This window comes from Thalassophryne amazonica, chromosome 1, assembly GCF_902500255.1.
Source record: "Thalassophryne amazonica chromosome 1, fThaAma1.1, whole genome shotgun sequence".
In the NCBI taxonomy this organism is placed as follows: domain Eukaryota; kingdom Metazoa; phylum Chordata; class Actinopteri; order Batrachoidiformes; family Batrachoididae; genus Thalassophryne; species Thalassophryne amazonica.
The window spans coordinates 121398262-121423901 of record NC_047103.1 but is presented as its reverse complement, the minus strand read 5'-3'; the positions used below and the strand labels follow the sequence as shown (position 1 = coordinate 121423901).

General features: G+C 41.0%; 1 pseudogene; it reads left to right on the top strand.

Moving 5' to 3' along the window:
* LOC117513685 overlaps positions 1–25640 on the top strand; it is a 729285-nt pseudogene that overhangs the window by 206392 nt on the left and 497253 nt on the right.

Below are 25640 nucleotides of genomic sequence, written 5' to 3'. Positions count from 1 at the left end.
ACACATGCACGCCACTGGACATTGTTTGCTGCTCAATGTGGCTGTGTGTGCGTGCCATTGTCAGCCACTGGACACCTTTGCTGAAAGTGGTGAGCTGGCAGTGGGCCAAGCTTTCCTACCATTTGTCAGATGCAGCCTTATTTGCAGCAAACTTTAATCTTTATCTTCTTTTTTTCTTTTTTCTTTTTTTTTTCTTTTTTTTTTTTTGCTCACTGCAACATAACACAACTCTGTACTCTGCGACGTCCGGTTGGATTGTCACATGGGATTTAGTTATGCCATGGTTGTTTGCAGCATACAGCAGCTGGGTCCTGAGAGGGTCCTGTCTGCCTTGCACTGTGAAATGCTCCTGGTTCAGTGCTGGAGGTGAGATGCATGTTTAATAATGTCATGGGGTGGCGATACAGTTCCACATCATACCCTCTAGATAGTTAGATGGTGATAAAGTAATAATATGTATATTACAGCGGTGAGATCCATTCAGCTCTGAGCGACTGATGTGTGCAATGACGCATTACTGCGCATGAGACCACAGAAAGCGCACCCGCCTGTGGTGTCACAGATATGATGGGCACAATATTTCACATTATTTATGTAGCCCATGGGAAGGACTGGAAATGTATCTGTACTGTAAAGGTCTATTATGGATATAACAGCCTGTTCAGGTCTGCAGTGGCGTGTGCTGTGCGATGCTTCGACCAGCAATGTGCCTCCCATCTTGACAGCACCAAGAGTGTTTTGAACTGTGCAACACACTAGGGACAGCTGAGCGGCTGGGACCAAATATGTAGACTGCTGAGAGACTGTCATCCGTCCGTCTACAGACCGCACCTCAATACTTCCTGACTGTGGCCGAATGTATCATTCTGACGCCATTCAGGCACAATTGGCATATGTGTGATGGGGTATTAATGTCCTTCACATGGGACAGTCATTTACTCCCATCTTAGAAGAAGCAAGCTACTTATTTTTGGCAAAGTAACACTGGCCAAGATTTAGAGGAGCTGTCTGAATGCATCATCTTCTGATAACACGACCATAGCAACATCTGCAGTAAACAGTAATGCAATACCAAGACCTCTCTAACTGTCAACGTAACCCTCTGACACCAGCAAATACAGAATCAGTGGCAGCATGAAACCCTGACAGAGTGTGACCATAGATTGCGCTTATACTGGAGGAAGCCTGTGTGATGTCATAGATTTTCTATAGAGACTCGGAACAGCCGATATGAAGCATGCCCCTATTATTGAGTCAGAACAAGAAAGCATAAAGGCTAACTTCCATTCAGATTTTTATTAAATTATATTTTTGGGGACTGTGCAGTGGTTCTCATTATGGTTTGCTTTGGTGTGTGCTTAAAAGTTATGAGCTGCTTATTTTGTCTGTAATTGTGTATTAACAGTAGCCACTAAAGTGCTAATACTTTTAGCAGACAACATTAAATAAGATGAGAATTTCATAGACAACAGACACAGCCTCCACAAAAGCTACCAGCCACGTTGGGTACAACCACAACCCTAATTACACATTACTTTATGGCTTCATATATCGTAAACTAAGAAGTTAAAAAAAAATTCACCCCATACAGCTGTCATGTAGGGGGGAATTACTGATAGTGACTGGAAACTGTTGTTTTTTTTTTTTGTACCTGGCTGTAAACATGTTTATTTCTACTCTAAAGGAGATTTTTTTTTTTTGTACCTGGCTGTAAACATGTTTATTTCTACTCTAAAGGAGAACATTTTAACCTGTTGTTTAATGGGAGCATGCTTTTTTTTGGCACCAGCTTCAAGCAGCCAGTCAAGAAACTGCAAGTTTTTCTTCTTCTGGTTGGGCTTCATCTAAATACATTGACACTTACTGGAAACGTGTGACTGAAAATGTGTTTGAAATATTGCTTAGGATGCAAAAGCAGCTCTCACTGTCATGATTCAAGAGGTATCAGATGGCCATGTAACTTGGGGGTTGACACCCTATATCACAGAGAAGTTCTTTACACCATGAAAGTCATGATCTTTGACTTTGTCCAAGTCTATGAAGTAGATGTTCAGCTGAAAATGGGAAAATCATGTGATTCTTCGAGTGACCTGAAGAGTTGGTTCACTGTTTCACACGGTATATTAATTCCACGTTATTCCTCCTGAGCTCAGGTCTCCTTTCCTACACTTATTTGAACTTGAACTTGAACTTATTTATTTGGCACACAACTCGTCAATAACAAAAACTGATATACAAGACAATTCCACAGTGACATGTGTGACCAAAAAGGGGGTGAGCAGAAGCAAAGGCATCACCTTTCCCAGGGAAGCTGAGCAGTGTCAGGTGGAGGATCATGAACTGCAGTTCCATGTTCCTGTACATATGGAATGTCGCCATAACACACACCAGTTGCCACCGTCATGTTTTTTAAACATTTTACAGTTGCTAGATTACCAATCCTCCGCCAACCTGTTGGGAGACTTTTGAACGTCATACCCAGGAAGTAATTTGAGGTACATTATCTCGGTCATGGATGCTTCATCACTGTCACTGCCATAGGTGAGCCATTTTATAAACATGAGAAATACCCATCAGTTCAGAAGCTCTCCTTCTGACCTCAACATAAACTATTTCAAAGTAATGTGATCTAATCGGCTATACGGCACCATCTTCACATCGTGCTATTGCCTGCTCTTATCAAATGCCATTGCTTCTGAACTCTCAGTCTACACAGGCAGGCAACCTCAGACACTCAGTACAGAGCGTGTAGGACCCCATTCGCTAGAAATGGCCAAGGGGATGTCCATGATTCACCTGGATGCGGCAGATAGATGCTTATTTTTAGAGATGTGAGAATGGACTGGTGGTCTGCCTGGGTGGTTGTGAGATAGTGAGAAATGCCTTTTCGATTCGTTTGCATGTCTGGTACATATGAAGAAATTGGCAATAAAGCTGACTTTGATTTTGACTTTGATTAGGTGGAGGAGATGCGCAGGGACTTTGAGGAGAAACTAAGAGCATTCAGCCAGGCGCAGGCACATTTTGAGTCAGATAAACGGCGAGCGCTGGAGGAGCTGAGGGTGACCCACCGTCAGGAGGTGGAAGAACTCCTCACAAACCAGCAGAACCAGAGTGCCACCTCCACTGAAGACCAGGAGAAACTGGCAGAGCTCCACAGACAAGAAGTGAGTGAAGCATGTGAGGGAGAGTGAGGGGTAGATAGAAGACCAAAAGATAGAAATTTAAAAATCGTAAAAATCTGTGCAGTTTTTGCAGAAAGCTGTATGAGAAATGTTAATGATTTTGTGTGACTGAAATATTTACCTCCGCCAATGAAGTTGGGAAGAGGTAATGTTTTCACCTCTGTTTGTCTGTTTGCGAACAACATGAAAACCGACAATTTTTCATATATCGTTATAAAGATTTTACAGGGAATTCATATCTTGACAAGAAATTATTCAGTTTTCAATGTCATAGGTCAAAGGTCAAAGTCAAAAAATCTTTTAAAATTGGAAGAATATCAGCCCAGTCTCACAATTTTATTTTCCGTGATTTTTTGACAAAATGAGTCAAATTTTCATGTCAGGGTTTTTATTAACTCACTATTACTAACCCTACTCCTACTCGCGACCCTAACCTTAACCATAACCTAATCCTACTCCTTCCCCCCACCCTAACCATAACCACCCCGACCCCCCTGCTTCAATTTTAATTTTGTGCAGCCATCACGGAATGAATTAGAACGAATTCATGCTGCCGTGATGAAAATGAGACGCTTTTCGTCATGATATCACGAACCAGTAGATTAATGTATATTTCGTGCTGCTGAATCACGACTTGCCGTGAGACTGGGTTGAAAATATCTATCCTTTAACATTGAATTCGTTTTCAAAAATTCATAACTCTGTCAAAAAATATCAATTTTTTTTCGTATTTGAGAGTGTTATGTAGGATGGTATGCTTTAGGGCAGGGGTGGCCAAGTTCCGTCCTCGAGAGCCACCTTCCTGACACTCTTAGTTGTCTTCCTGCTCCAACACACCTGAATCCAATGAAAGGCTCATTAAAAGTCTGTTAACGAGTCTTTCATTGGATTCAGGTGTGTTGGAGCAGGAAGACAACTAAGAGTGTCAGGAAGGTGGCTCTCGAGGACCGAACTTGGCCACCCCGTTTTAGGGCCCCTTCACACATAGTACCGATGTGGTCGAATTGCGCATGAAGTGCACATGAAGCAGGAATCATATGCAATACATCTGAAATCCGAGCTGCCTCCAACACCTCGTACACCTGTTGCTACAACTATTTGTATACACCAGCAGCTGAAAGACAGAGTGTGCGCTGTGAGAGCCCATCGAACCCTCTCGCGGCAGGTGTCGGCCAAATTCCAGCTGACTCACATGAACATCTGACACCGCTTGCTTGGCACTTAGAAAATGTGTGGCCATTCACACTGTTAGCACGACAACAGTCAGCAGACAATTACTGTCGAATTACTGTGAGTTTCTCTGTGAATTTTCAGACCTTTTGTCTGACTTAGTGCTTAGCTCAGATAAGATAATTATAGTGGGCGATTTTACCATCCACACAGATGCTGAGAATGACAGCCTCAACACTGCATTTAATCTATTATTAGACTCAATTGGCTTTGCTCAAAATGTAAATGAGTCCACCCACCACTTTAATCATATCTTAGATCTTGTTCTGACTTATGGTATGGAAATTGAAGACTTAACAGTATTCCCTGAAAACTCCCTTCTGTCTGATCATTTCTTAATAACATTTACATTTACTCTAATGGACTACCCAGCAGTGGGGAATAAGTTTCATTACACTAGAAGTCTTTCAGAATGCGCTGTGACTAGGTTTAAGGATATGATTCCTTCTTTATGTTCTCTAATGCCATATACCAACACAGTGCAGAGTAGCTACCTAAACTCTGTAAGTGAGATAGAGTATCTCGTCAGTAGTTTTACATCCTCATTGAAGACAACTTTGGATGCTGTAGCTCCTCTAAAAAAGAGAGCTTTAAATCAGAAGTGCCTGACTCCGTGGTATAACTCACAAACTCGCAGCTTAAAGCAGATAACCCGTAAGTTGGAGAGGAAATGGCGTCTCACTAATTTAGAAGATCTTCACTTAGCCTGGAAAAAGAGTCTGTTGCTCTATAAAAAAGCCCTCCATAAAGCTAGGACATCTTACTACTCATCACTAATTGAAGAAAATAAGAACAACCCCAGGTTTCTTTTCAGCACTGTAGCCAGGCTGACAAAGAGTCAGAGCTCTATTGAGCCGAGTATTCCTTTAACTTTAACTAGTAATGACTTCATGAATTTCTTTGCTAATAAAATTTTACCTATTAGAGAAAAAAATTACTCATAACTATCCCAAAGACGTATCGTTATCTTTGGCTGCTTTCAGTGATGCCGGTATTTGGTTAGACTCTTTCTCTTAGATTGTTCTGTCTGAGTTATTTTCATTAGTTACTTCATCCAAACCATCAACATGTCTATTAGACCCCATTCCTACCAGGCTGCTCAAGGAAGCCCTACCATTATTTAATGCTTCGATCTTAAATATGATCAATCTATCTTTATTAGTTGCTATGTACCACAGGCTTTTAAGGTGGCAGTAATTAAACCATTACTTAAAAAGCCATCACTTGACCCAGCTATCTTAGCTAATTATAGGCCAATCTCCAACCTTCCTTTTCTCTCAAAAATTCTTGAAGGGTAGTTGTAAAACAGCTAACTGATCATCTGCAGAGGAATGGTCTATTTGAAGAGTTTCAGTCAGGTTTTAGAATTCATCATAGTACAGAAACAGCATTAGTGAAGGTTACAAATGATCTTCTTATGGCCTCGGACAGTGGACTCATCTCTGTGCTTGTTCTTTTAGACCTCAGTGCTGCTTTTGATACTGTTGACCATAAAATTTTATTACAGAGATTAGAGCATGCCATAGGTATTAAAGGCACTGCGCTGCGGTGGTTTGAATCATATTTATCTAATAGATTACAATTTGTTCATGTAAATGGGGAATCTTCTTCATAGACTAAGGTTAATTATGGAGTTCCACAAGGTTCTGTACTAGGACCAATTTTATTCACTTTATACATGCTTCCCTTAGGCAGTATTATTAGACGGCATTGCTTAAATTTTCATTGTTACGCAGATGATACCCAGCTTTATCTATCCATGAAGCCAGAGGACACACACCAGTTAGCTAAACTGCAGGATTGTCTTACAGACATAAAGACATGGATGACCTCTAATTTCCTGCTTTTAAACTCAGATAAAACTGAAGTTATTGTACTTGGCCCCACAAATCTTAGAAACATGGTGTCTAACCAGATCCTTACTCTGGATGGCATTACCCTGACCTCTAGTAATACTGTGAGAAATCTTGGAGTCATTTTGACCAGGATATGTCATTCAAAGCTCATATTAAACAAATTATGTAGGACTGCTTTTTTGCATTTATGCAATATCTCTAAAATTAGAAAGGTCTTGTCTCAGAGTGATGCTGAAAAACTAATTCATGCATTTATTTCCTCTAGGCTGGACTATTGTAATTCATTATTATCAGGTTGTCCTAAAAGTTCCCTGAAAAGCCTTCAGTTAATTCAAAATGCTGCAGCTAGAGTACTAACGGGGACTAGAAGGAGAGAGCATATCTCACCCATATTGGCCTCTCTTCATTGGCTTCCTGTTAATTCTAGAATAGAATTTAAAATTCTTCTTCTTACTTATAAGGTTTTGAATAATCAGGTCCCATCTTATCTTAGGGACCTCATAGTACCATATCACCCCAATAGAGCACTTCGCTCTCAGACTGCAGGCTTACTTGTAGTTCCTAGGGTTTGTAAGAGTAGAATGGGAGGCAGAGCCTTCAGCTTTCAGGCTCCTGTCCTGTGGAACCAGCTCCCAATTCAGATCAGGGAGACAGACACCCTCTCTACTTTTAAGATTAGGCTTAAAACTTTCCTTTTTGCTAAAGCTTCTAGTTAGGGCTGGATCAGGTGACCCTGAACCATCCCTTAGTTATGCTGCTATAGACTTAGACTGCTGGGGGGTTCCCATGATGCACTGAGTGTTTCTTTCTCTTTTTGCTCTGTATGCACCACTCTGCATTTAATCATTAGTGATTGATCTCTGCTCCCCTCCACAGCATGTCTTTTTCCTGGTTCTCTCCCTCAGCCCCAACCAGTCCCAGCAGAAGACTGCCCCTCCCTGAGCCTGGTTCTGCTGGAGGTTTCTTCTGTTAAAAGGGAGTTTTTCCTTCCCACTGTTGCCAAGTGCTTGCTCACAGGGGGTCGTTTTGACCGTTGGGGTTTTTACGTAATTATTATATGGCCTTGCCTTACAATATAAAGCGCCTTGGGGCAACTGTTTGTTGTGATTTGGCGCTATATAAATAAAATCGATTGATTGAATTGATTGAAGTGGACGTAAAATTTGATCAAGTTTTCCCACAAGTGTGGCTTTGCAAACAGACACAGTGACACGTTGGTGTGTGCACTGAACTGGCAGGGGGTGTGTCCGCCTGCAGGAGCAGCTATGGAGATCTCTGGTTCTGGACATCCCAGCTGGAGAACACGTACCATGTTTGGACGGACATGAATTAACAACTGTCCACTGTGACGCACGCTGTCCTCATGTAGACATACATAAAACACATATATCACTGTTGCAATGGGCTATAGCGAGCGCGTGCACGGTGTGCACATTGACCGGCTACTCCAGGTGAAATGGGCCATCAGATCATAACACGCAGCAGGCGATCTGAATGTCATGTCACCCATGTGAACTCTGTTCCATGTGATGCGGTGTCTGTCCTGTGGTGTGCCATCCACAAGACACGTGTGTTGGGCCTGACACACACAAGGGGCCAGCTGGACACAGCACCAGCAGATTTGGACATGATAAGAGCGCCCTGCTTCTCATTCATGTCATTTCATGACTGTACTTCTGTGACCATGGGTCATCTACAGAGGAACAGACGGATCATACTTGCATTGTCCGCTTGATATGAGGGATTCAATAAAATGCAGTGTTTTTATATGGTGTGTGGTTGTATTTTTATTTTTAAATACGTCCATGTCCTTCTTGATATCAGGCATTTCCCGCACCTTTTACAGGACAGTAATGGTAGCACAGTGGTAATGTTTCTGGCTGGCAATCAGAGCTTTTGAAAATCGCAGACTTGAATCCCATTGGTGGCATGTATTCTTTTTTTTCACAGCAGATGCGCGATGTACAATTACATCGCACAGCTGCCCGCACTGTGTTCCTGCGCGCAGCATTTATTTTTTATTTATTTACTTTTCACAGCAGCTGCATATTGTGTAACCACATCACGCAGCTGCTCGCACTGTGTTCCTGCGTGCATGAAACCGTCACAGCGGCATAGTTCACGCTTGCCCGTCGGCAGGCGTGAACTATGTTTTTGTGGTTTGCTCATATGAGCTGTTCCGCCCTGATTCGCCCTATTTGTACTTATTCGTACTGTGTGTGAAGGGGTCTTTATCAATTGACAAAGTTTGATCGGGATCTGATCCAGATTAGGGAATAACCCTGTTGTGCTAACGCGTTGCCGATAAACTCGATTTGCGTCCATAAAAACCAGCATTAACATCCGCAAATCATGAGACACAAGGGGGTTAGTCCCATTCTAATCCAATTCCATCGTTTGCACAGTTTATTTTTCTGTAAGTAATTCAAGATGGCCAATGACAAGATTCCTCTCCACCTGGCTACTTTCCAAAACATTGTCAAAGAGTGTGGTCGGCTTCTCAAAGCTTACCGTAGCAACAGTGTCTTCATGCCAAACTGGAAATTCTGTGAGCAGACCCAGAGATTTCTCCATCTCGTCAACTGCATTGAGTAATCTACATCAGTCCACCAGTTCCTCACACTCTCTGCTGACAGCGCCATTATTGACATCTGCGTAGCAACACGCGTGGTCAGGTTCCGGAGTAATACATCAAATGTGAAGAGGTAATATTTTGCCACCGTCAATGCTATATTTTATGGTATGAAATCTCACACGATTAACCAATCACATTTGCGGAAAAAATGAAATTGGATTAGAATACAGATTTTGTGACTATTTATATTTAACTTTGAAAACCCCATTTAATGTATATTTTACATTATATCTTAATCAGACATGCCCCAATCACTCTCATATTTGAAAATGAGGTGCGGACTGGCACTCAATAATGCCTGACAAAGTTTGATACATATCTGATCCAGATTGTGGATTTTGTGGACATTTGAATTTAATATTAAAAAGTGCCTCATTCACTCTCATTGTGACAGTGAGGTGCAAACGGGCACTCTTAATGAATACACTAAGTTTGAGCCGCAGCTGATCCATATTGTGGATTTGGTGGATATTTGATTTTAACAATCAAAAGCCCTTTTGATATATGTTTTGTATTACATTTTTTATTATATTTTAACTTATGAAAAGCCACTTCTAACAGGACTTTGACCTTGAAAATTTTTTCAAAGGTAAAAATTTGTGGAATTGGAAACTAGTGTTGGTGGATGTAAAAATACAAAAACAAGTACATAAGTATTCACAGCCTTTGCTATGAATCTCAAAATCAAGCTCAGGTACATCTTGTTTCCACTGATCATCCTTGAGGTGTTTCTGCAACCTAATGGGATAAATTCAGTTGATTGGACCTGATTTGGAAAGGCACACACCTGTCTACATATAAGGTCCCCCAGTTGACAGTGCATGCCAGAGCACAAACCAAACATGAAATAATAGGAATTGTCTGTAGACTTCCGAGACAGGATTGTCTCAAGGCAGAATGGGAAGGGTACAGAAATATTTCTGGTGCATTTAAGGTCCCAATGAGCACAGTAGCCTTCATCATCCATAAATGGAAGGAGGTCAGATCCACAAGAATGCTTCCTGGATCTGGCTGCCTGTCTAAACTGAGCAATTGGGGAGAAGGGCCTTAGTCAGGGAGGTGACCAAGAGCCAGGTGGTCAATCTGCCAGAGCTCCATCATTCTTCTGTGGAGAGAGAAGAACCTTCCAGAAGGACAGCCATCTGTGCAGCAATCCACCAATCATACCTGTATGGTAGAGTGGCCAGACAGAAGGCACATGGCAGTCCACCTGGAGTTTGCCAAAAGGCACCTGAAGGACTCAGACCATGAGAAACAGAATTCTCTGGTCAGGTGAGCTAAAGACTGAACTCTCTGGCATGAATGCCAGGTGTTATGTTTGGAGGAAACCAGTCACCATCACCTGAAGCATGGTGGTGGCAGCATCATGCTGTAGGGATGTTTTCCACCAGCAGGAACTGGGAGACTAGTCAGGATTGAAGGAAACATGAATGCAGCAATGTACAGAGACGTCCTGGATGAAAATCTGTTCCAGAGTGCTCTTGACCTCAGACTGGGGTGACGGTGTAACAGTATAACTCCCCCCCCCCCCCCGGATAGCTTTCCCCCAGGGAGGAAGATATCCTAGGATATCTTCCATCCCACCCTGGAAATCTGCCCCCCACCCCACCCCTGACAGGCAACATTCCAACATTCCACTCTTGAAATTAACTCCAAAATGAGTTTAGACTGAAAGAGCTAGTGCCACTTAACACTTTTAAATGACTCTTGATGGCTCTGACCTGTAGGTGTTTTACCTGATTGTATTATCTCCTTCAAGTGTCTGTTATCTATGTAAATGTAACTGTGTATGTAACTCTGCCCTGCCTGTTGGTCAGAACACTCTTGAAAAAGAAATTCTTAATCTCAATGAGATTTATCCTGGTTAAATAAAGGTTTAAAAAAATCCTACAGGGATAGCACTAGGGATGGGTATCGAGAACCGGTTCCTTTCAGGTATCATTAAGAAATGATTCGATCCACAGACATCAATAAGCTTTGTGCTTAACGATTCTGTTATCGGTCCTTCAGAGTGGCCGTTGTTTTGGCGGGTGTTTGTCAGGAAAATAATAATTTCTCTACATTGATTACAGACCCTGCAGCGGGTCCTTAATCAACTTTTCTGCAGCGCGGCTTTGCTTTGAACCTTGAACCAATCGAAGCGTGGTTCTCAGATTGAAGGAATGCTTTGGTCGATTGCTTCGTTTATTTCTTTCTTTCGCTTAATTTTCCCCCGCTAAAACCCTAAAGAGCATACGTCTGTGAGTATTATTTACCTTTTCTATGTTAAACCGACCTGTTATGGTCTTCTGAAACAGTTGATAGATGTATTTTATAACTTAAAAACGGGAGTGATGCTAACGTGTTAGCATGTCTATGGCATTTTCAATGTTAAAATTTAGCATTTAGCAATTGCAGCCGTCATCACGTTCGGGGCTGTATTTGTTTTCAAATTGTAACATTCTTTAAATTTATTTTTGTTTATATCTTAATAATCTAATGATTATTATATACAATTTTAGAGAAAGAGACAAAAAGAACCTGAATAGAAACACAACAGAAAATATATAATAGCAACTAACATAAATAAATACATACAGAAATAAGTGTTTCCTGTGAACACCTAGTGACTCTTACACCTCCATTCATCCCTGTTTTATTAAGTTTAATGACAGTTTGTTTCGGTCAAACCATATTTTTAATGTGTAATTTCTTCAGTGATTTCCTCCAGATCTGCCAAACTAGAAACTGCTGCATCCTAGTGAGAGCAGAATACTACTGGAATGAATTTGAATAAGGAAAGTTGTTTTTTTTTCCTCACTAAATGGATGCTGCACTCACTCCAGTTATTGTCTGGAATAGTCCCAGATTACATTTCAGAGCTTCTAGAATTCAAACATTTTCATGCAGGTGGTGTTGGGGGGTAATTTTGAGTTTCAGCTTTTTTTGTTTTTCACCAGTTTTCATCCTGAATATGAGTGTGATTCACTTTTGTGCGGATTAAAGTTATTAACTGGGACTCCTGTCTCGTTGCAAGAAAGAAACGAGAATCATCCTCCGTTCTGTTCACACAGCTCCAAACATTGCGCGGCTCTCTGACAAGTCAAGATAGAATGATAGAATTCAGTCTGAATTAATAACTTCAAAGCGAAACACAGTTTTGTTTATTTTTATTTATGTCCAGAGATCAAGGATACAGTGACTAATTTCATATTTATTTACTTTAAAGCCAAATTCAGATGGGATTAGTTTTACAGGGGGATGCAGGGTAATTACTGTTTACCATGGGATCTCTGTAATAAAAATGTCCAATTCGCACGGGACTGGAAATCTCCGTAATTTCTCCAGACATGGGTGGAGTAAACCCTGCCGTCACCCTTTCGTCTGCATGTGCGTGCTACGTAACTTCCTGTACGTACTGCGTTTCCTTGTTTTTCTGACTACAATAAACATAGCGCCGACCGGGAACAAAAGTGGGAGAACGGCACTTTCAACAAATTACCTAAAACAATCAGAAGCTTTGTGCTTCTGACAATCGTTGTGGACCTTTGAAGTCTTTTCATTGGTCTTCGGCGTATGCGTTCATGACTAATTAAAAAAGTCGGACAAATTTGACTGCCCGCAAAACCGAATGCTTCTTCAAGCGCCTCGATGTTCTTAAAAGTGCGGCAAAGTATTTTAAAACAGGATGTGACGAAATATTACCTGCATTTTTACTGAGGGTCGCATTCGCACGGGATTAATATTACCTACGGTAGTTTCTCCTGACCGTTTTACAGAAGGTAAAAGTCGCTGTAAAGTTTACTGACATGCTCCGTGTTTTTTACTGACATGGCGCGTTCGGACAGGACTAAATTCCCTGGTATAATAATTACTTTACCCCACGTCACCACATAAAACTAATCCCGTCCGAATAGGGCTTAAGACTCAAGGAAATACATAGAAAACCTGTAAAGCCTACTTTTAGTACAAAATTCACGAGGTATCGGTAAGGGAAATGATAAGGAATCGGATTGATAAGCAGAATCGATAATGACATCGATATCGATAAAACCTTATCAATACCCATCCCTAGATAGTACTGATTAACCTGAACCTTGATAAGGCCCAATCAGGATTGAGCAGCCTTTAAACTCAATATTTCATGGATGTTTTATGGTCCCAGATGAAGGCATTTGATTGATGGTGAACAATATTATTGTTCTTCTTGTATGTATCTATAGCTATCTACAGTAGTAATATTTCCTATTCTGAAGTATCTTTAAATCCCCCATTTCCAAATATACTCTACAAATATATGGACCTGATTGACAACCTGAAATATGTGATGTGATTGAAAATACTCCAATTTAGTTTTGCATAAAATATCCACAGTATATGTATAGAACACACAGTAAGTAGTGTGTATGCACACACACACAAACACATACACACAGACACAATAAGATGAAAAGAAACATATGTTTAAGAAACATAATGAAAATGAGGGGCCTATAATGTCTGCTACCTTTCTCAATTCTCTTTTGTACAAACTAGGTCATAAATATAAAGAGTGGCAGATAGGAATCAACAGAATAATATATTCTGGAGTTATGGGGTAAAAACAGCAAAAATGTTTCAGTTTGTACAGGGGTCAAAAGTTAAAGTTTCTCCAATTACAGTAAAAAATTATGAAAATTATTGGTTGAAATCAAAGGATTAATAAGTGGAATAGTTTTGACTGTGTTGAATGTTTGGTCTCCAAAGTAAAGGTCAAACAAGGTTGATGTCCATTGGATACTATGACAGGTGACCCTGTAACGTGATAACTAAGCATGACAGATGGTGCAAACCTTTCTTTTTTAGAACCCTATCAACCCAAACAATCCTAATGACACTTAGAATCCACTGAGGCTTGATTCGAAGTGTCATTTGGTCACCTTCAGTGGTACCGACAACCTGCTTGGCCTATGGACTACCAGGGCAGTTGTTTCATTGAATTTAGTGTTTGATCTTTTTGTGACCTTGACCTTTGACCTTGAACTTGATCCTTTTGTATACTTAATGGTACCTTACTAGGGCTGCTTACATGTGAATTTGCAAGAGTCTGCAATGTAAACTGTGTGCTGCACAGCAAGTTAAAGGTGAAAAATGCAGTGATTACAACAAACAAACAAAACAAACAAAAAAACCATACATACTGACAAACATATCTTGCAAAACTTTGTTTTGGCAAGATATCGGGGTGGGGGTAAGATATCCAGGGTGGAGAGTAAGATATCCTAGGATATCCAGGGGGGAAGATAAACTGTTACAATGGTTCATCTTTCAACAGGGCAATGACCATAAGCACACAGCCAATTGTTTTTCATAATGTTTATGTAATTTTACCTGTGCATTTGAAATTGTAACTTTTGCAGCCTCTTGGCCAGGACTCCCTTGAAAAAGAGGTTTTTAATCTCAGTGGGACTTTCCTGGTTAAATAAAGGTTAAATTAATAAAAAAAAAAAAAAAAATCAAAGGATTGGTTTCAGGACAACTCTGTGAATGTCCTTGAGTGGGCCAGTCAGAGCACAGACCTGAATTTGATTGAATATTTGAAGGTCCCAATGAGTATGGCTGTGCACCGACGCTTGCCATCCAACCTGATGGCGCTCCAGAGGTGCTGCAAAGAGGAATGGACAAAACTTCCTCATAGGTGCACCATGCTTGTGCCATCATTTTCAGAAACACTTGAGGCTGTATGTACATGTCATTTCTTATTTTTTTATTTTTAATAAATTTGCAAAAAAAAAAAAAAAAAGAAAGAAAGAAAATTTTTTCATGTTGTCATTATGGGTGTTGTGAGTATAATTTTGATGGAAAAAAAATTGCTCCATTTTGAAATAAGGCTGTTGTTATGGTTTGAAGAATGATGAACTCAAATATGCAGACTGTGATAAACTCCAGGGATGTGACAACAACTCTGTGCTTTATTGGCTGAGCCCCAGTGAAAACAGTTCATCAGTTTGTGAGTACACAGGTGTATAAAAATATCTCAAAAAACAGTGGAGGCAAAAGAGCGATTGACATCAGAGAAAATAAACTGACCAAAACCAGGAGTAACAAGACAAGCACGGGGAATTGGGTACCACAGTCTCATTTGAGGGTAGGCGCTAAAGGAGTTAAATAAAATAGCATAATTAATAATAATAATAATAATAATAGCACATCTACAAACCAGAGAGAAGGGACGGAGACCACAGGACACGGGGGGTCGAACAGGAGACACACATGTACATTTCCACACACTGTAGGAGGGAAACAAATCAACATACACACAGGTGAACAGGATTGACAGGGGGAGACACACCCATACACAGAGAGCGCAGCACAGGGGGACAGACACATGACAGACATGAGGAGACACACACACACAAGAGAACAGAAAACAATGACAGATGAAAAACCCCAAAATAAAACACAAAACTCAAAAACAGTGCCAAACGGGCAAAATGGCAGAACCGCCACAGTATCCCTCTCTCAAATGATGGCACTGACGGCACAGACCAACCCCCCCAATAAATAAACAAAACGGGGAAAAACCAAAACATAATGTAACTGACACTAGCATAAGCAACCCAAAGACTGACACCAAACAAAACCCTGGGACCCACAGAAAACCTGACCTGGGAGGGAAGGAGGGGGCCAAAAGGTGAAAAATGCCCCTAAACACTCCAAGATAACAGAAGGCAACAGCCCAACAGCCGGCAAAAGTCTAAGTTCAGGAGGCCTGGGAGGTCACGTGACCAGCCGGATCTGCTGGCAGCTACCAGCGGCCGCCTGATGAGTCGACCGAGATCCCAGGCGACATCAGGAGGCCAACCATGCGGCTGCAAGGAGGTTTGAACAAAGTCAGGTGACCGACTGCAGGCCATGGCAGCACCAGGAGGAGCACCGTGGTGTCTGGAAGGTGGTCCTGTGGCCAACAAGCTTCCTCTGAAGAGTCTGAATTTTAATTTTAAATCTGGATCCTGATTTAAAACTTTAAATCGGTAATTCTGCCTCTGTCACCATTGTAACCAAGTGTAGACTTTCAGATTTAATTTGAGGGGTTTGACAAAAATATCACAAAACCATACCGGACTTAGAACCATTTTTATACAAAGTCTCTCCATTTCATCATATTTACATCTCATTTTCTCTAAACAAGATAGGGATACATTAACGAACATTGTCAAATCACGAATATGTCTAACTATGATTGGGGCTTCTGTGGCTGTAATTGGTGAAACAGGGCAGTGCTGTAAATGGCTGTAACTCCTACGTGTGATTCCTGATTGTGATATATTTATAATCACAACATGCATAAGCACATTTTGATAGTTTAATTTAAAGTCCATTGTGGTGTTGTACAAAAAATGGTGACATTGTCCAAATACTGGTGGATCATCTGTATTTGCATTGCTGTCAAACTGTGCTATAAAGTGTTTTTATTTTTAGCATACAGTGCATCCAGAAAGTATTCAGAGTGTGCTTCACTTTTTCCACATGTTGGTATGTTACAGCCTTATTCCAAAATGGAATAAATTCTTTGTTTTTTCCTCAAAATTTCTTCTCACAATGCCCCAGAATGACAACATGAATTTTGTTTTCAATTTTTGCAAATTTATTAAAAATAAAAATTTAAGAAATCACGTGTACATAAATATTCACACCTGTTGCTCAATTCTTTGTTGATGCACCTTTGTCAGCAATTACAGCCTCAAGTCTTCTTGAATATCAAGGAATTACAGGAATTACAAGCTTGGTGCACCTATCTTTGGGCAGTTTTGCCCATTCCTCTTTGCAGCACCTCTCAAGCTTCATCAGGTTGGATGGGAGCGTAGATGCATAGCCAGGCTCATGGGGACCTACAAAGCAGTATAAATATTTCTATACTCTTCCCCAGATTTGTGCCTCGGTACAATCCTGTCTCAGAGGTCTACAGACAATTCCTTTCTCCATGATTCATGCTTTGTTTGTTCTCTGACATGCAGTCAACTGTATGACCTCATATGTAGGCTGGTGTGTGTCTTTCCAAATCATATCCCAATCAAATTAATGCCCAGTGGACTCCAATTAAGCTGTAGAAACATCTCAAGGAAAATCAGTGGAAACAGGATGCACCTGAGCTCAATTTTGAGCCTCATGGCAAAGGCTGTGAATACTTACGTACATGTGATTTCTTAGTTTTTTATTGCGTCCACCAAGGCTGTAATAAAATCATTGGTGTTTATTTATTTGTGTGTTTGTCTGTCTGTCTGACTGTTAGCAAGATTACGTCAAAACTACTGCACGGATTTTGACAGACACCACAAACAGATATTAGACCACGGAAGAGTCCACTAAATTTTGGAGGTGATCTTAATCCGGATCCAGATTATGTGTCAAGTTTCATGTTATATAGGCTTTGGAGGATTACTGTTAGCAGGCTTACGTCAAAACTACTGCATTGATGTTGGCGAAATTTTCAACACAGATAAATATTAGACCATGGAAGACTCCATTAAATTTGGCAGGTGATCCGGGTCCGGATCCAGATTCTGGATCAAGTTTCACTTTCTATAGGCTTTGAAGGATTACCGGTACATCAAAACTACTTCATAGATTGTCACCAAATTTGCCACACAAGTAAATATTAGGGCAAAGAAGACTCCAGGGAATTTTGGAGGTGATCTGGATCCGGATTCTGGATCAAGTTTCACTTTATATACACTTTGAAAGATTACGTCAAAACTAATTCATGGATTTTCACCAAATTTGCACCACTGATAGATATTAGGGCGTGGAAGACCCCACTGAATTTTGAAGGTGATCTGGTTCTGTATTTAGATTCTGGATCAAGATTTCCCTTTCTATAGGCTTTGAAGGATTACTTCAGGATTACTAGCAGATGGTATGGTCTGTAATTTCACACCCACGCCATTACTCTAATATGTACATAAGTAAAAAAATAATAATAATAATTTATATATATATATATATATATATATATATATATATATATATATATATATATATATATATATATATATATATAGTGCTGGCATTGAGGTGGTGTCAGTGACATTTAAAGCAGAGGGCTGAAAAACCCACACATTTTGTGCTCACCATATATTAATCTATAGGTGGAGGCATTAATGGAGAGGGTGGAGGAAATAACGAAGGATAAGGTCCGTCTGGTGGAGGAGTATGAGGCCAAGCTGGCTAAGGCTCAGGAGTATTACGAGAGAGAGCTGGAGGCCATGAGACGAACACACCAGCTCACGACAGAGAATCTTCTGGCCTGGAAAAGAACTGAGGTGAAATCACTGATCATTGTAGAACCATAAAACATAAAATCATTCAATAGCTGTAAAAAGCCACCGCTGTCTGTTAAACTACTATTCCAGACCAGCTAAAAAATTTGGATGATATGGAAAATGCAAAAAAAAAAGAAAGAGATCTGCATTTACTCTGACTTCTGTTTTATTTAAGACAGTATGAATCCAAGATATTTCATGTTTTGCGTGCTCAACTTTGTTGAATTTGATAATATGTTACATCTATTTGGTGGCGCATCCAACGTCATTCTTACATTCATAGATCAGAGAAACTTAATTTAACCATGTCTTGAAAATACAAACTGTCACCTTTAAAATGATCCCTCCAACAAGTCAATGTGTGGGAGGGATGCAGGGAAGTTATTTATTTATTTTTCATTTAGAGAAAGTTTCAGATAGGAACTATGTGAATGTTTGGTGCAGCTGCGCGCAGCATGAAGCAACAGCTAATTTATCAGAGCATTTGTCTGTCTGACTAAAGTGACTGTACATTAGGATTAATGTAAATCATCGCTTTCACATGCCAGTATTTGTTTTATGACAGAGCATGAACTCATGAACATTTCCAATCACTGAATATGCCTTGGACTTAAATTACATTAATCACAAAAGACCAGAGTACCAGACTATGGTACTCTAGGTAAATCTGTCTGATATAGGCAAATTGAGTGAGTACCCAATATGGAGATTAATGATGGAAGCCGCTAAGGCACCCATGACAACTCTGAAGAAGTTACAGGCTTTTGTTGTGACTGAAGAAACACTGGTGAAACACTTTAATAAAAGAAAGCTCATCAAATTTAGACTCAAGTTTCCAGTGTGATTCTAAAAAAAAAAAAAAAAAAACTATAGCAGCAATTTAATGTTTTCTTTTCAAGAAAGTCCTTCTCTGTTTCACTCTGAAACTCTTAAAATTGCATATTTAATTAAAACAAGGTTTAATTAAACATGAAATTTAATTAAACCTTGGAATAGGGGTACCACCTGCTCTTAGATATGCAGGGACATTGTTAATCAATAGTAATCAGTCTTTGATATGAAAGTCACAAGTTCCAGATATGATTGATCAAACATCTGTCCTCAACTGGACACAAGAAAAACAACTGACATAATATTTACACATTTATTTACATATGTACAGGGATAAACACAGCTGACTGACATTTTGAGAATATCAATAATGATTCATAATTATATTACTGAGATGATCTGTTGATCATGAAACATTAAAAAGAGAAAGCATTGAAAAAACAAAGTGTATAAATTTAATGGCAATAACTCTGGTTGGAATTTAACATTAAAATTGGGTTCACAAATTATTACTATTAAGAAAATGACCAAATAATAGCCAGTTTGCATCATTGACAACAAAGTCTGTCAGAAACACTTGGCTGTTCACTTACTGGATCTGTTAGATCTGGCGAAGTGAGCAGTCAGGTTCAGTCCAATTTCCTGATGGGCCTTGGCGGCCTTCTTTTGCCTGCATCGGGGTTAAACCACCGGTTTTTGGGGTTGACCACAGGATGAGAGTCCAGCTCATTTTGCTGGTGGGACGAAACAATGGTTCTGTGGGTCTATCTCCGTTGGTTCGACACACGGATGAAGGTTTAGGTGTTTATTCTCAGAAATGCTCTGGCAGCTTCCACATCTTGTGGAAGATCGATTTAAAGTCTTTGTGAAAATTTAGAAAAAAGTCCAAAGCTTGGCAAAGAAAGTTGTGGAAGAGGTTAAAGTTAACAAAAACACGTTTGGCATTGAGCAGAAAATATAAGCATTTGGATACTTTGCAAATTCACTCTTAGTCTGAAAAACTCAGCTAGGAAATTGTCTTTTAAATGCAGAGAACTTGACTCAAGCCTTAAAAGTTAGCAAGACTGGCACATTAAACACTGGAAGTGATGGAACAAAAAGAAACTCTCAGAAAAAATGAGACAAGTGAACATTGAAACAAAAGCCATGAGGTCAGACTTAGAGAGTCCGAAAAAGGAAGCGTGCATGTAGCGCATAAAAGGCTGTCGGAAAACGAGCAAAATGAAAGAAAAAGTGTAAGAGAGAGGGAGTTCCTTTGTTCATGACCTTTTTAAAGAAAGCTATGTCTGGTGATAAGCTTTTCAGATTTGGTGCTAGGTTTCCTCCCACAAGAAAGCTATAAAAACCACATCGGATCTAATGAATGACATACCTTCTTTTCTTCTTTAACTAACACAATATAAGATGACTGCCTTTTCTGAATACATTCTAGAACCTGGAAAGCAATTAGGAGAAAAATGTTTGACTATGACAATCCATTAAAACGTCAGGGAATAACATTTAACATACATCAACAGTTATAAAAGGCATCACATGAAAGAGACATATTAACAGATTAAATTGGAATATAAACTTTGTGTTTTGACTAACTTTGTTTTTTGATTAATCATGACAAGAGAAAAGACATTATAATTTCTCTATGGTTAGAAGAGGGGTTATTTGCACACTGGAGTGTGTCCATGTTCTTTCCTCTACGTGGCACTGTGGGTCCAGTGCCATGAGGGTTCTTTGTGTCTAGCTGGTGGAATTGATTGTTCTTCTGATAAGACCTGAACAAGAATGCTTTGATGGTCCCTTCTGGAGATGTGAGAGGCTATAAATAGTTCACAGAGTGTTTGGAAGTTGATATTTCCTGGCCCTATATCAACTAAGGTCTTTTGATGTAGAGAGCTGTTCGTTTTAGGGTCTAGACAAACTCTCACTTTATACAGATTTATTTAACTGTCTAATAAATTCAGACTGAACTGGGTTTAACCCGTCCTGGTTTCAGAAAAAGTATAAAAGTGTTTGTTGAAGACTGGTCACTTTTGTGAGGAGGTGGGGGGTTTGCTGTGGCTGCCCCAGGCAGAGGTAGAAGACTCCGGCTTCAGAAAGTAAAAGTCCTGTGATGGTTTGGCGTGGGTGGAAGACGAATCCAAGAGCAGGGAGCAGAGAACGGTATTTTAGAAAACTGATTTATTACAAGGAGCTTAAGTACAGAAGATGAAAAAATGAGCCAATGTGCATGGCTATCTAGCTGTGTGGAGACCGGCCCGCTCAGCGGTGGAACCAGGGGAACCACAGCCCAGATGTCTTCAGTTCTGATGGGATGGATCGGAGCCAGGTGGCCGCCTGCAAGCTGCCGACGTGGCTGGGGAGGAGAGACCGATGAGTGAGTGCTGAGCCGGTCACTTCCAGAAGTGAGTCTCACAGTCAGTCAGTGACAAACTACCACAGCTGGTCCAGATATGCAGGCAGTTAGACAGAATGATTCAGTTCAGTTTCTGGTAGTAGTTCTTACCAGGAAAAGTTCACAGTTCAGTTCGTATGATTATTCCAGGCAGTGTTCAGTGAGCAGCAGCTCATATGAGCAAAAGGAGAGCAAACACTTAGCTGGTAGATGCAGAGTGTGAGAGCTCTGTGCACAGGTTGCATGTGAAGCTGGTCTTGGTGCAGGAGCAATTAGGAAGATGTCAGCTCTGAGCAGAGGCTCAGACAGAAGGTGTGTGGAAACACCAAAAAGTCAAAAATATTCTATTTTGGAAAATAGAGGGGCCAAGTTTACAATGGAAGATTAACTGAGATTCTGGCGAGGATGGAGTGAAGAGCCGGGGTTCATATACAGGTGCTGATGATATGTGGATCAGGTGTGTCGATCAGCTTGAGGTGCGCCACCTGTGCAGAGGAGAGAGAGAAACAGCAGCAGCAGCAGGAACAGAGCAGGCAGCCCACAACAAGTCCAACCACATAATTGTTCCATCTCCCTAATAAACCAGCTGATTGTAATTAGTTCAACTCTTCAGCCAAGTGGATGAGCTAATTATTGAGATCACCTATTTTAGGTGCACAGGTAGAGGCAATAAATGGTAGGGCTTATACTTTCTGAAGCCAGTTTTTTCCACCTCTGGCCTCAGTTCAGTGATAACACAGTCCTTCAGCTTAAGACATTCTGGCCTTAGCGCCCCTTCACACATAACACGATTGAAGCCGACTGGCGCACAACGGAGGAATTGCATGCCATTTGTGAAAAGTCGGAGCCGCCTCAAATACCTTGTACAGCTGTTGCCACAACCATTCATGCACACCAATGGCTGAAAGACAGCGAGTGCCCTGTGAGTGCACATTTGACCCCCTCTCGGCAGGTATCAGCCAAATTCCAGGTGCCACACACAAACGTCCAACACCTCTCGCTGGGCACTGAGAAAAGGTGGGGCTATTTGCTCTCCCGGGACAATAGTGGAGTGCAGATGACCACATTCAAGCTGTCTGTGAAAATTGTCTAAGTGCCACATGAGTATGTTACCAAACAACACACATGGGCGTGACTGTGCAGACCCCCCCCCCCCCCCCACACACACACACACACCGTGATCCAACATTATGGCTGAGTGCGATCACTGTCTAGTACACTGCGCAGCTGGAGCAGCTGACTGCATATGACTTCATATGACTTCATATGAAAACCGGCCACTGTCTGTGCTCGCACTGTGTTCGTGTGCATGAACACAAGCATGCACAAAACCGTTGCTGCGGTATCATGCACGCCTGCCTGACCGTGTGTCCCTCCCAACAGCCAGTGTGTTTCGCAGTTCCTCATTTTGTTTTTTGTTCGCAAATTTTTGGCCAGTTTCTGCTTCTTTGCCCAATTTTGTTATTGTGTTATGTGCGAAGACACATAACACAGTGAAGGTCTGGAGAGACAATTCTTTGAAAACAAGAACATGAATATACCTTTGATTCTGTAAAGATATGTCTTTGTGGCTGTATTTGCTACACTAGTCTTTTTCTTGTACAGTCACTTGATTCTTGAGAACTGCCTACTCCAGACAGATTTACCATACGTACTATAGTGTTTCTATTTATTAATGATTACAGCTCCCAATCTTACTTTTTTCATGATACATCATGTAATGGTAAATGGACTGCATTTATATAGCGCTTTTCTATCTGCATCAGACGCTCAAAGCGCTTTACAAATAATGCCTCACATTCCCCCCGATGTGAGGGTGTAGCATTACAAGGTGCTGAATACACACCAGGAAGAATAGGGGATTAAAGACCTTACCCAAGGGCTCTTAGTGAATTTCCAGTCAGGCTGGAAATGAGTCACATTTTCATGACATGGTCAAGTTTAGCTGACTATTTTTAACCCTACCTCTAACTATAACTACATTTCTAACCCTAGCCATAACCCTCATAGCCCCCCCCCCCCCCACCTCCCCATGTCACCCTAAATTTAATGATACCATCACAAATATTTTTGTGATAACATCATGAAATGTGTTACACTTTCATGATGGCATCATGAACTAATAGATTAAACACTTTATCATGATGGCATCATGAACTGGTGTGAAATTGGGTTGGTAAATAAAGTCCAAGACTTATTCAGTGATTTGGAAATATTCAATTATTCATCCTCTAACATGTCTGTGAAAGTGATGATTTACAGTAAATTCATTAAAGTGTGCCAGTAGCTGTGTTACATATATGTCCGTGTTTTTATGCTTAACATTTTTTTTTTATTTTGTACTATAACTTTGGACATTTTATGGACATTTATGGACATATTTGGACATTCTGATTTTACAAAATTGGTTTATTTGCATGATTGCATCATATTCTTTTTTTTTTTTTTTTACCTAAGATATATTGTAGAGAAGCTTGAATCTTCGACTGGACTGGGTTGCTTGACACGAGGACGTTTCGTTTCAAATCGCAGAAGCTTCCTCAGCTAAAATTCTTGCTCTGGTGGTCTGACTTCTGTCTTGACTCTTGTAGAGAAGAATAATCAAGAAGTCACAAAAGCTGGAGTTTTAAACCTAACCAGACCCCTCCTACCAAGAGGCAGACTGCTATAGGCTGGTGACTAAACAATAGCTCTAATTAGCACCTATTGTGCTCTAGTTAGCACCCTCCTAATGACAGGGTAGCTGTCCCTCTCCTGATGGCTCCCTTGACGACTCTGCTGATGACGTGAATGACTCATTACCATGAACAAAAGACTGAAACTGCTTTGACCTGAGTACCCCATTGTAAACAGGGATAAAGCGTGTCTCAGACCCCCTCCCCGGTTAAGGCTGGGTTTCAGACATTTCACAAAGAATGCCTCCTTGACCCCTCTCTCAAACCATTTCTTCTCTCTGGCTAATATTTTAACTTCCTTGTCCTCAAACGTGTGGTTAGTGTCTGGCGCCCTCTCTGCGGTGCTGGTATAGCCTTTTGTGTAAAGGTTGCTTAGTCTCACCTATGTAGTGTTCGTTACAGTTTTCCTGACATCTGATAGAATACACTACATTGCTCTGTTTGTAACTAGGGATCCTGTCCTTAGGGTGAACTAATTTCTGTCTCAAGGTGTTAACCGGTTTAAAGTAAACTGGGATTTTGTGCTGTCTGAAGATCCTCTGTAGTTTTTCCCCTACTCCTGCTAAATAAGGGAGAGACACTCCTCTTCTTCTTGTCTCCGTCTCCTGTCTATCTGGTCTCTTTGTTCTCTGGGACTTCTGCACTTTGTCCAGGGACCATCGTGGGTACCCACATACTGTGAGGGCTTTCCGGACAAGTTGTTGTTCTTTAGCCCTTCCCTCTGCAGTTGTGGGCACCTGTAGGGCTCTGTGTTTAAGCGTTCTGATCACCCCGAGCTTGTGTTCAAGGGGGTGGTTTGAGCCAAAGAGCAGATATTGGTCAGTGTGAGTTGGTTTTCTGTAAACCCCTGTCTGGAGCTGCCTGTTCTCTCCAATCGTAACATCACAGTCCAAGAAGGCTAAATGGTTGTTTCTGGCATCCTCACGTGTGAACTTGATATTGGCGTCCACCGAGTTGATGTGTTCTGTAAAGTCCTCAACTTCCTGTTGCTTGATTTTAACCCATGTGTCATCAACATATCTGAACCAGTGACTGGGAGAGATGCCCGTGAAAGACGTCAAGGCTGTCTTCTCCACTCGCTCCATGTACAGATTGGCCACAATGGGGGATACCGGAGACCCCATTGCACAGCCATGAATCTGCCTGTAGTAATTCCCCCTAAACAGGAAATACGTGGTGTTAAGACAGATCTCCAAGAGCTGGCAGATGTGGTCTGGTGTGAGTTTGGTCCTTTCAAGTAGAGACACATCCTCCAGCAGTCTCTGCCTCACAGCTGAGACTGCCTCAGCGGTGGGGATTCAGGTGAACAACGATGTCATATCAAAAGACACAATTGTTTCATCTGCCTCCAGCTGCAGGTCCTTGATCTTGTTCACAAAATCTTGTGTGTTCTCCACATGGTGTTCTGAGTTACCCACTAGAGGAGCCAAAATCCACTTGAGGTGCTTGGCCACATTGTACGTGATGGAATCTGTGCTACATACAATAGGCCTGAGTGGCACGTCCTGTTTGTGGATTTTGGGCAGTCCATAGATGCACAGAGTGGCGTCCCCAGGGT